This window comes from Carettochelys insculpta, chromosome 10, assembly GCF_033958435.1.
Source record: "Carettochelys insculpta isolate YL-2023 chromosome 10, ASM3395843v1, whole genome shotgun sequence".
Lineage (NCBI taxonomy): Eukaryota > Metazoa > Chordata > Testudines > Carettochelyidae > Carettochelys > Carettochelys insculpta.
Window position 1 is genome coordinate 24,692,194 of NC_134146.1, and position 10,238 is coordinate 24,702,431.

Below are 10,238 nucleotides of genomic sequence, written 5' to 3' on the forward strand. Positions count from 1 at the left end.
ACCTCCCAGGTGCGCAGGGCAGTGGAAGACCCTAAGGTAGTGTGCTCGTTTGAACACACGTGCAGGGCCAAATCCCGGCCGCAGGTCACGCCCCTGCAGCAGCACCGACCTGGACGCGGGTTCTCCAACATTTAGCTCGGAGCTGGTATTTTTCAGCCCTGGCGTCCCGCAGCCAAGCCCGGGCACGGCTGGCGTTGTTTGGTGGCCAGAAGGGCTGCGGGGCCGTGTCAGGGGAGACGGAAATACGCCCCCGAGCAGCCCCACACCTGAGTCACACGGTGCTTAGATTCCCCGGGAACGCCTGGGGGCCATTTAACTCCCAGGCAAAGTGCGGAGCCCGGGGGTCTGCCGCGCGGGGCTTTGCGGCGCCTTCCCTCGCTCACGTTAGACTCGGCGTTTCCCGAGCGCCCCCGGCTCCGCCTGCTCTGCAACAGCCGCGTTTTCCACCCCCCAGCCTGGGCCGATCCCGGGGCACCGGGGGGAGACAGTGGCTTCCCCATGCAGCCAAGGGGAGCGCTGTGTTCATGCCGGTCTGCCCTTCCGCCCTGCGCCCGCCGCCCCCTCGTCAGTTGCACAGCGCCCGGGCTTTTACCTCCGGGCCGTATTTGCTGACACAATGCCAGGCCCGAGGGCGAGTTAACCCTTTCCGCTGGCTGGAGTGAGTGCGCCGGGGCTGGGGGGGGGAGGGGGGAGCTGGCCCTGCCTTGCTCTGTGTGTGTGTGTGTGTGTGTGTGTGTGTGTGTGTATCTGGCAGAGCCTGGCTCCGGAGCTTTGTCTGGCTCAGACTCTCCCCCCCCCGCCCCCGCCCCCGCCCGAAATCCCCTTGTCCAACTTTCCAGCGTTTCCGTCCCCCACTCCTGCGCCCGCCTGGCAGCGTTTGCCGAGCGCTAGCACCCAGCCCGGGTAAGTGACGCGTTTCTCCCTTGCCACACCGCCCGCCGCGGCTCGCTGCTCCGGGCGGGCGCGTGTGGACGGGTTACTGGTTCGGCGCAGCCTCGCCCGACCCCAGCGGGTTCCCGTGCAACTGCCCGGCGTAAAACTCCGGGGCTGGATCAGCGTTGAAGGGGAGCAAAGGAGCAAACCAGCCCCGCTGGCTCGGGCGGGAGCCAGCCAGTCCCCCGCGAGGCAGCACAGCAACTTTCTGTGCGGGGTGGAGCGAGGCTGGGGTTTGAGCCGGAGCTGCCCGTTTTCAGCCCTGCCTCCGAAGTGCCACACGCACCCTGGTGCCACTGCCTAAAGCTGGCCAGGTAGGCGAGCAAGCCAAGCCGTGCCTGGAAGAAAAACCAGGCGGATCTTTTAAAATCGGGTTCAACTAGAGTAACCCCCCCCCCCCACCTTCCCGCCGCATAGTCACTTGTCAATTATTTTTAAAAGCCCAGCGCACAGCCAGGGACCCAATAACATTCCCGGCTATTCCGATGAGGCTGGATTTGAATTTCTCCCTCTGTTTACACTAAGAAAATGAACACTGATTGCTGGGGATGGCTGACCCCGGGCTGACACACCTTAATGGGAAACGGTTTATGAATGAGGGCTGGATAAATGAGATCCTATAGCGAGCGGGGTAAATTGACACCCAGCGTCAGGGTCCCACTTCCAGGAGCGGGAGGAACAGTTACCCCCGCGGGTTAGGAAGTTTGACAAAGTTCCGAAAGAGAAGCAGCCGCAGGGAGGGGGACTGGGACGCACAATGGAGCAGCCAGTCGGTCCTTGGAGTTGTTCAGCACCTTCAAGTTCATGGCATTCCAGGCTTCTCCAGCGCCTCCCGTTGTCCCCTGGCGCTGGTAATGAATACGTGCAATGATCGCTTTCTAATGAACGCCGTTCTTAGAAGCCCTCACACCGAAGCAGCGTGTGAAACTAACGTCCCCGTTACGCTAACAAGTGGTGTTATTTCCTTACGCTCTAGCAAGGCTGGAAGTGTTAGGCGCGGTGTGCATCAAATGAAAAGCCCCAAAGCCTGACAAGGGGTAAGAAACAGAGTGACACTTTTAAAAATACAGACGGGACTTTGTCCCTGGGTGAAGCTAAGCGCAGAACCGGAGTGTTGTGCCTTTACTTTCCCCCCGCAAAACCCAACTGGGGCTCTGTGATGGAGTCTCTTCTCATTTTACCATTTCCACAATTGCAAAACGTGGAACTCTTTGAATAGATGAGCCATAAGAAAGGCACTGCATCATCAGGAGAAAATATTCCAACACTATTCAAACCGTATCCTGCGCTTGGGTATTTGGGGGTGCCTGTAAATCTACATGTTACTAAATATTTTAGAGGAACAAACACACATGCATTATGTATGCGTGTCTGTATAGACAGGCATATTAATGCTACCTACGGGGTTTTAATTGCAATTCTTTGGCGTGCTCTAGTAATCTAAAGCTCTCAGTTGTCTGGGGGTTGAAGCACACATTACAGCTTTCCCCAGTTAAAGTCCTAAGTTAAAAGGAGAACGAAACTCCACACTGCTGTGTGAGCTTGTCAAAGTTTACCTTGTTAAGTTGTGCAGGACTTTACTCAGATGACGAGGCAGGGGCAACTTTTGAGAGGGTTTCTTTATTTTTTTAAGTTTTCTAGCAGACGGAAGGGAAAACAGCAGCTCATTTTTTTAAAATAAATCATTTGTTGAGCATGTGCTGTCCAGATCCCAGAGTGGTGAATTTTTATAAGGGTGCAGTTTCATGTGTCATCCAACACATTGACTAAATAAATGTAGGCAAAGACCTCTCTCTCTTGGCAGGAGGGAGGAAAGGTAAATCACCCCAATTCTTCACTTCTCACTCAGGCAAAACTTCTGTTAAACCCAGGATCGGGCCCCAAAACTATAACAGTTTCCACATTTCTAATCAGTCACCTTGGTCAATAATATTAGGCAACATTCTGTCTCTAAGGAAGCCAGTGAGAGTTTTGCCACTGAGTTAAATGGGAACAGAATTTGATCTCTGATTTAAATGTAGTTGTAGCCAGATTTGGTTTAGGGTCACAATTTTGTCAGTAAGTTCTTGGACCTGAATAATATTAGCTAATAAAAATGTGCATGTTATCAAAACATAGGCACACCCTCACATCCCTTTCCTTATTCTTAAACAAAATTCCAGCTACACATTTAAGTCATTTGACCATCAGTTTGCAGGGTAGCTGGCTGCTTTTCCCAAGTTGAATATAATTCCAAAAAAACCCCCCAAAAAATCAACAAAACAAACCCCAAACCCCAAGAGAAATGCAAAACCATCCCTTCCTCATGAATTCGTTATAGGGCTATGCATTCAAAGTCACTAGTTAAATGCAAGAAAAGAGTGCTGGAACTTTGGGAACAATTCTATTTAGTTATAAAGTTTTTAAAGAAGTCACCATGTATTCAAATCCAGGCATTCTAGGGCAAATGAATGACACTGCAGAAGCTTAAAAACCAGTCAGAAAATTTAAATCATGATGGTGCAAGGCCCAGATTTCCAACAACTGTAGCAGCATGTGGATGTTCACTTCTAATATGAGAAAAAGCACACAAACATTTTGGTGTATCGCCTCCTTCATCTTATGTCAAGCAGATTTTGTGAACATTTACTGTTTACAGCAGCAAGTGGAATGCCTCTGGCAACTGTGCACCCTCCAAAATTTTGGGGTGCACTGGTAAGCACAAACTGGTCCCATATTAGAAATTACATTGTTCAGAATTAGTATTTCCAAAGCAGGGAAGTAGAACAAGAGTCTGGTTGCAGGCGTTGTTCTGCGCAACAAAAATATTTTGCTTTAAAATACGGTTTATGTTTGACAGTCAGCGGGCCTAAGTTTATACAAGTGACAGACATGAAGCTGTGTTAGGAAGGGCTGAATATATTGGACATTTAGGAACAGTGTTAACAGAGAACACATAGCTCCATCTATTATTTAAAGGAAGTATAATATATAATAGTTTAAAACCAATCATTCCCTACGTGATATAAGGATTACATATAAATATGTTTCCACCAATGCTCCTGTACCAGTCGGAAATAGGCATCACATAAAAATGTTATGCCAGTAATTTATAAGTACTCTGTGTTTTGTACATCATCCATATTTTGAGATGCTTATTTGTAGCTACATAATGCTTATATAATTCATAGTGCCAAATTATGTATCCTTGTCTCGAATTTACATTTTGTGGAAAACTAAAGTATTCAAAAGATTAAAGGTCTTAGACTGGCATTTTGGGTTTAGCACAGATAGTCAGAATACAAATCATTACATATATCAGTATAATGTCTTAATTTAAATAAAAAGAATCACGCCTTGCATAAGTATTGTTATGTACTACAATGCTTTTAGTGGCAGTCAGTATAAAATCAATATAGCCTTACTTATTTTTATTCACAACAGTTTGCTCAGAAGGCTCTTTCTCTGTTGAATATCACTGATATTATAATTCAGAACTTATCCAACTAATTTGCTTGCAGTGTTTAGTTTAAATTTTTAAACTAAAACAATCTATTTTTCCAAAGTTGGATTATATTTCTGTCTCATATTTGTGGTAGTCACAAGGGTATATTTAATCTTTATGTAATATGGTTTGTGATTTCCCACATAATTAGTCTTCTTGGATAGCAAATTGTTGAATGCCTTCATGAGCAGCAATGGAAAAAGGGTTTGCAAAGCATGTAACTGTATTAAGATGGTAAAATGCATGAATTCCTGAAATAATAGCTGGATCCAACTTCCATTGAAATCAATGGGGAGACTTCTGCTGGCTGGGAATTGGATCAAGCCCTAAATGAATAGTCAATTACAGACCCAGTATAAATAACTGCTCAGATACAGTATTTTGATCTTTTTGTTTATTTTGCTTTTTTACATATCAAACATTATTTACTGGGTGATTAAAATAGGCTAATTTCTTGTTATGGATTTAAGTCTATCTATCTATCTATCTTTGGTGCCACTAAAGGTATCTTTGAAAATGTAGCAAGTGAAAAGTGGCAGGTATCTAACAAAGTTGTACAGGTTGTTGCCCATATGATGTCCAGGTCAGCCATATGACTACAATCTGAAAATGGGCCAGATTTCTACACCTTTTTGCCAAGGATTAGTACATGTGACAAAAAAAGCTGTCTTATATAAGCATCTTCCAAACAGAAAGAATAATTCTTGTTAATATTGGGAGCTGTAACTGGTGCTTGTATTATGAAAAATCATATACATTCAACACTTTTATAGTGATTTGAATATTTCTCTTGAGGCGTGCTATGTATGGAGCTGATCCTGTTCCCATGGGAGTAACTGGAAAATTTCAGTGAGAGCAGGATCAGACTGTTTTAATATGATAGTTCTCATACTAATGGTCTTTATTATCTGAAGTACAGTAGAGCTCATTTTGGTTCTTGTTTGTTTTAACAGAAGAACTTCAGTGTACATAGAGGTTCACCATTACTGGATTTACTTTCCTGTGCAGTATATGTTGAAAGTATTTATGACTTTTAACCTACTCTATAAATAAAGATTATTTAGGAATTTGGTACAATTAGGTTCCAAATGTATTTAAAAATTCCAGTAGTACACTGAATTTTAAACTCTTAACAACACAGTATTTTGCTGTGTGCTTAGTAGTCACACAGTGAGGACAAAATCCCTCGTTCCAGACTCTGGCAAAATTCCCACTAGCTCTTTAGAAAGCTTGGCCACATATTAAAAAAAATATGTCACACCAATTGTAAGGAAAGTATTCCACTGTTAGCACACTATTTCACTTCTAACTTACAACAGTCATGCATGCTCTTAGCGTCTCTGACAGTACGCTACAAAACATTGAGAGGCAAACACAGTTTCACCAAAAGACCGTAAACAACTCACTTCTGGTATGACAGTTTGGTGGGTTCGCTGTCTTTTCTTACTTTTGCATATTATCCACAATCCACGGAGTTCGTATACAAGTGTATTTAAATGATTAAATTTAGATTTATAGCTCATCCCTTGTATACATTCTGGCAGTTCTAGTAAAGAAATATAATTTCATATTTGCCAAACCCCAACAGCTAGTTCCAAGTTCCACACAATAAGTGTGCTAAATCTAAAAGTATTTTGAGTAAATGCCGTGCAGCTGTTTTGTAGCTTGCAATTACTGTGGTACTGTGCCTGCTTGAATGTTGTGGCCTACTATTAATTCGGCAAGTGGATTCTGTATTCCTGACATATCATCCTGGATTTTTTATGTGAATAGATTTTATTCCAAGTGGAACAAAATAATGAAACATTATAAACATTAGCTAGTCTTGTGCAACACTTGATGATGTAAATCTGTAGAGATTTATGAAAAGCAATGACCAAGGGAATGCAACTGCACAGTGCCTCATTTTATTATCTCATTCTATAAATTAGCATCTCAGCACTGCATTGACAATCAATAACTTTACTTAGCAACTGTTCAAATGTCCCATAATACATTTATTATTTGTTCACACCCAAAATAATTTTGTGCACATCAAGGGTTCAATAATATGTCAGATGCTGCTTCCTTTACTCTGGAAAAAATTCTCCTTATCTTCAAGGGGAGTTTTGTCTGAGTAAGGTTTGCTGGATGGGTCCATGGATGTCATGCTTCTGACTAAAATCCTCAGAATTCAGGGCAATACAATGTGTATAGCATACTTTAAAGCCCCTGGGCATTTGCTCTTTATAAGGGAGTATAAAGTCTTTCCTCTGAATTTAATGGGGGTTGGATCAAGCCCATGGTCTCTGTGTGTGAACACACACTATTTTAGAACTGATAAAAAAGAAGGCACTCCTCTTTGGCATTTTAGCTCAACAGGTGACTTAAAGGTGAACTTTCACATCTTTTGTTTTGTTGGGTAGAGATCAATTCTCTTTTTGGTTCTAAGCTGTTATTTGTAAATATTTGCTTGTGTCATATTAATTAACAAGATACAATGAACAAAACAAAACTCTACTTTAAGGGTCAGAAAAGTTGCAGAGCTGTTGACAGAAGCTTTTTGAGTTGGCAGCTGCTGTAGTCCATCATACATATTTCAGAATTTTAAAAGTATGACTTTATAAACATATTTATTATCTGAATAAAGGCATATTTTTTAATTATTTTCAGAAGTGCTCTTTTTTTCATGTAAGCACATCATTAGCAATGTCTCTATTTTGATTCAAGAGGACAGGACAATCGTTTATTGCTGTATCACTGATAACCCTTTCATCTGTTCCAGATTATTATTGTTGCATATATACAGTAGCCAAGATTTTCAAAAATGGGAGTCAAAGTTTAGGTTCTTAGATCCACAGTTAGGCCCTTCCATAAATAGTCTGTTTTTAAAAATATTAAATCTCCCCTGACTTTAAAGTAAGATATTAAAATATAAAATAGATGCTAAAAATCTTTCAGACATGTGGACTGGTTTCTCATTTACAGTACAGCCCCTTTATGGGATCTCAGTGGTATGAAGGTCACTTTACACTCACTTTAATCCCCTCAGAGTGGTGTAAATTGGTCTTGAAACAAATGAGAATCAGGACCTTTTTTTTCTGAATTTTTTAAACAGGCTACATATTGCTGCTGGAACATGTGAACTTGTCAGCACTGGAGGCTGCAGTGCCGTATGATTTCACTAATGACTGGGATGCCTATTACAGAGTACCGCATTTTGTAAATTAATGAGTAATCAAACGAACACCATAAAAATCTGCATAACAAAATGTACTTTAATTTATTTTCATAGCCATATGTTAGTTTTAATTATTTGTGTTAATAATTCATAGTGTGCTAACAAATATACTGGAGAATGTTTTTTAAAGTAATTAAATTTTAGTAACATGAGATCTTCATCGTAGTCGTCTGATAGTAAATTCTTTGCGAGAAGAGATTTTGATTGTTTGAGGGAAAGCTGTTGAATTGGTGGATGAATACAGTGATGCTTATCAGGTTTCTTGTGCCCTCTGCACGGTTCGTATCCAAAGCCCATTGAAGACTCTGAATCTTCTCATTGATTTTGTGTCAGGCTTTATATACATAAAAGCTCAGGCAGGGAGAACTTCTCTACTCTGCTAGTCTGAGCTGCAAACTCAGTCTTCTGAGGGTAGTTCAGGCCACATCCTCTGGTCACTGAGCTTCCAACCAAGGTATCAATTAGTGCTCATTGTTCTGATGGCTTGATGATGCCTACTTATCCACCAGGACAAGAGCCACCATTCATTTTAAACACGCCCCCCAAAAGCTACCAGATGATACAATTTTGTCACCTCTGACCTTGAAGAAAGCAGCCCTCTGGCCACTCACCCCTACACACTCTCAGGGATCCAGAGAGGCCTGGGACACTTCCAGCTCTAGAGGCTCCTAGCCATAGTAAAAATATAAAATGACAACACATGAAAATGAAATAAAGCACCCCAAGAAAGTGAGACATAATTTGAATATTAAGAATCCAGAGCCTTTTTCTGTGCAAATGCACTAAGTATCGAGGGATGCATAAAAACAGGTTTTGAAATTATCAAATGCCAAAAAATTAAGACTTGTCCAAATTTGAGGCCCCCTTTGAGCGTGAGGCCGAGGCGAAATGGTCCTTTCCCTCACCTCCGAGTGACACTTCTTGCCCCTGTCCACTACTCATCAGGGAATTAGTCAAAAATTCACTGAAAATATATATTAAATCAATGCACATTGCTCACTTTTAAGTCTTCCCCTGTTCTCCCACTTATTATTGCATAGTCTGAGGGTTTATAAACTTTACCTTTGATAAAAACATCTACAATAACCACATCATTTAGCTATTTTAGAGTTTATGAAATGCATGAGATACATGCAGTAGCTATCGATAGATTCTGTGATTCAGTGGGATCTTCATCATGTTCATATCAGTCCTGGACAACTGTCAGTAAAACATATCAGGATTTATTATAGAGTACAACTCTGGGAGAATATTTGGAGAGACTTTCTGAAAAAAACAAGTGGCTTTAGAGGACATACACAGTGCTCGCTATTATACGACAGAATGCACAGGCTGGATTATTCAGTCAGGAGCAGAAGTCAGAAGATCTACATCATGCCCTCTGTTGTATTATAGACTTCATATCTGAGGGTGAACTAGTCAATTGGGCCTCATTCTGATCCCTGAGGAGGACCTTCTGAGATGTGAGCATCCTCAGCAGTCAGAAACCACTTGCAGGTATGGATCCCTATTTTTGTTTGTTTGTTTCTTGATTTCCATATGGGGATGATGAGCATAACAGTAATCAACCTGGCAAAGATATTGTGAGACATTAATGTGATGAAGACACACTGAAATCCTTAGTTTATCAATAGAAAATATTCTAATTGCATTTAATATATTGTAATATGAAATGAACATACTACCTTTCTAGAGTTCTCCTAACTTAGTTTACAATGTAAGGCTGCAGTGCCTAATTCTTTTTCAAAGTTGTGTCCCTTAAAATATGTAGTGAATTAGAGATTTTCCTTTTCATTGGACCAATCCTCATAATATGATATATAATGGCAAAGTAACTCAACCTTTTCTAGTCTATTAACCTGCCTTTTGTTAAAGGGAATCAGCCTACTGGATCTGGTGGAATGTAAAAAAGTAGAAAAGGAAAAAGTAATTGTGGGGAGAGAAATAGCAGTATTTAAGGTGGTGGTTGTTGTTATCAAGCATGGCAATAACAGTTGCAGAGATTTCTTTATACATGGTGTTAAGCATGACTTTTCTGTCAGCACAGGCAGGAGCAAGTTGGGTAAGCTGATTGAAGTTAACTGTATAGTTCCAGTGAGATTTAGCCATTACATGAGTGCTACATCTACACAAGAAGCTTTTCCTGGGAAAACTGGGCTTTTGTTAGGAAAAAACATTGAGCATCTACACGCAAAATGTGCTTTTTCAGCAGTTTGTCAATAAAACCCAACACATCCGCTAGCAGAATTATACCTCTCCCTGTACAGGTATGATGCCTCTCTTGACAATGTTCTGCTGACAAAACAGCCATGTAGATGCTCTGAGGCCTTTTTGTCAACAAAGAGGGTTTCCAGTTCACTGGGCAGCCCTGTTTGCAGACCTTCCGGTCAGCTGTTCTGTCAAGAGAGGACTGGACAGTTTGACTGCTCTCTGTTGACATAGCGGATTGCTGTTTTGATCTGCTTTTATGCATAGACGCAATCTGTTGACAGAAGTTTTGCAGGGAAATCCCTTCTGAAAATCACTTCTGTTGATGGGGCGTCTTGTGTAGACATAGATGAAAAGTCTTACTTTGGGGTCTTATAAGGGGCATAGGCATTA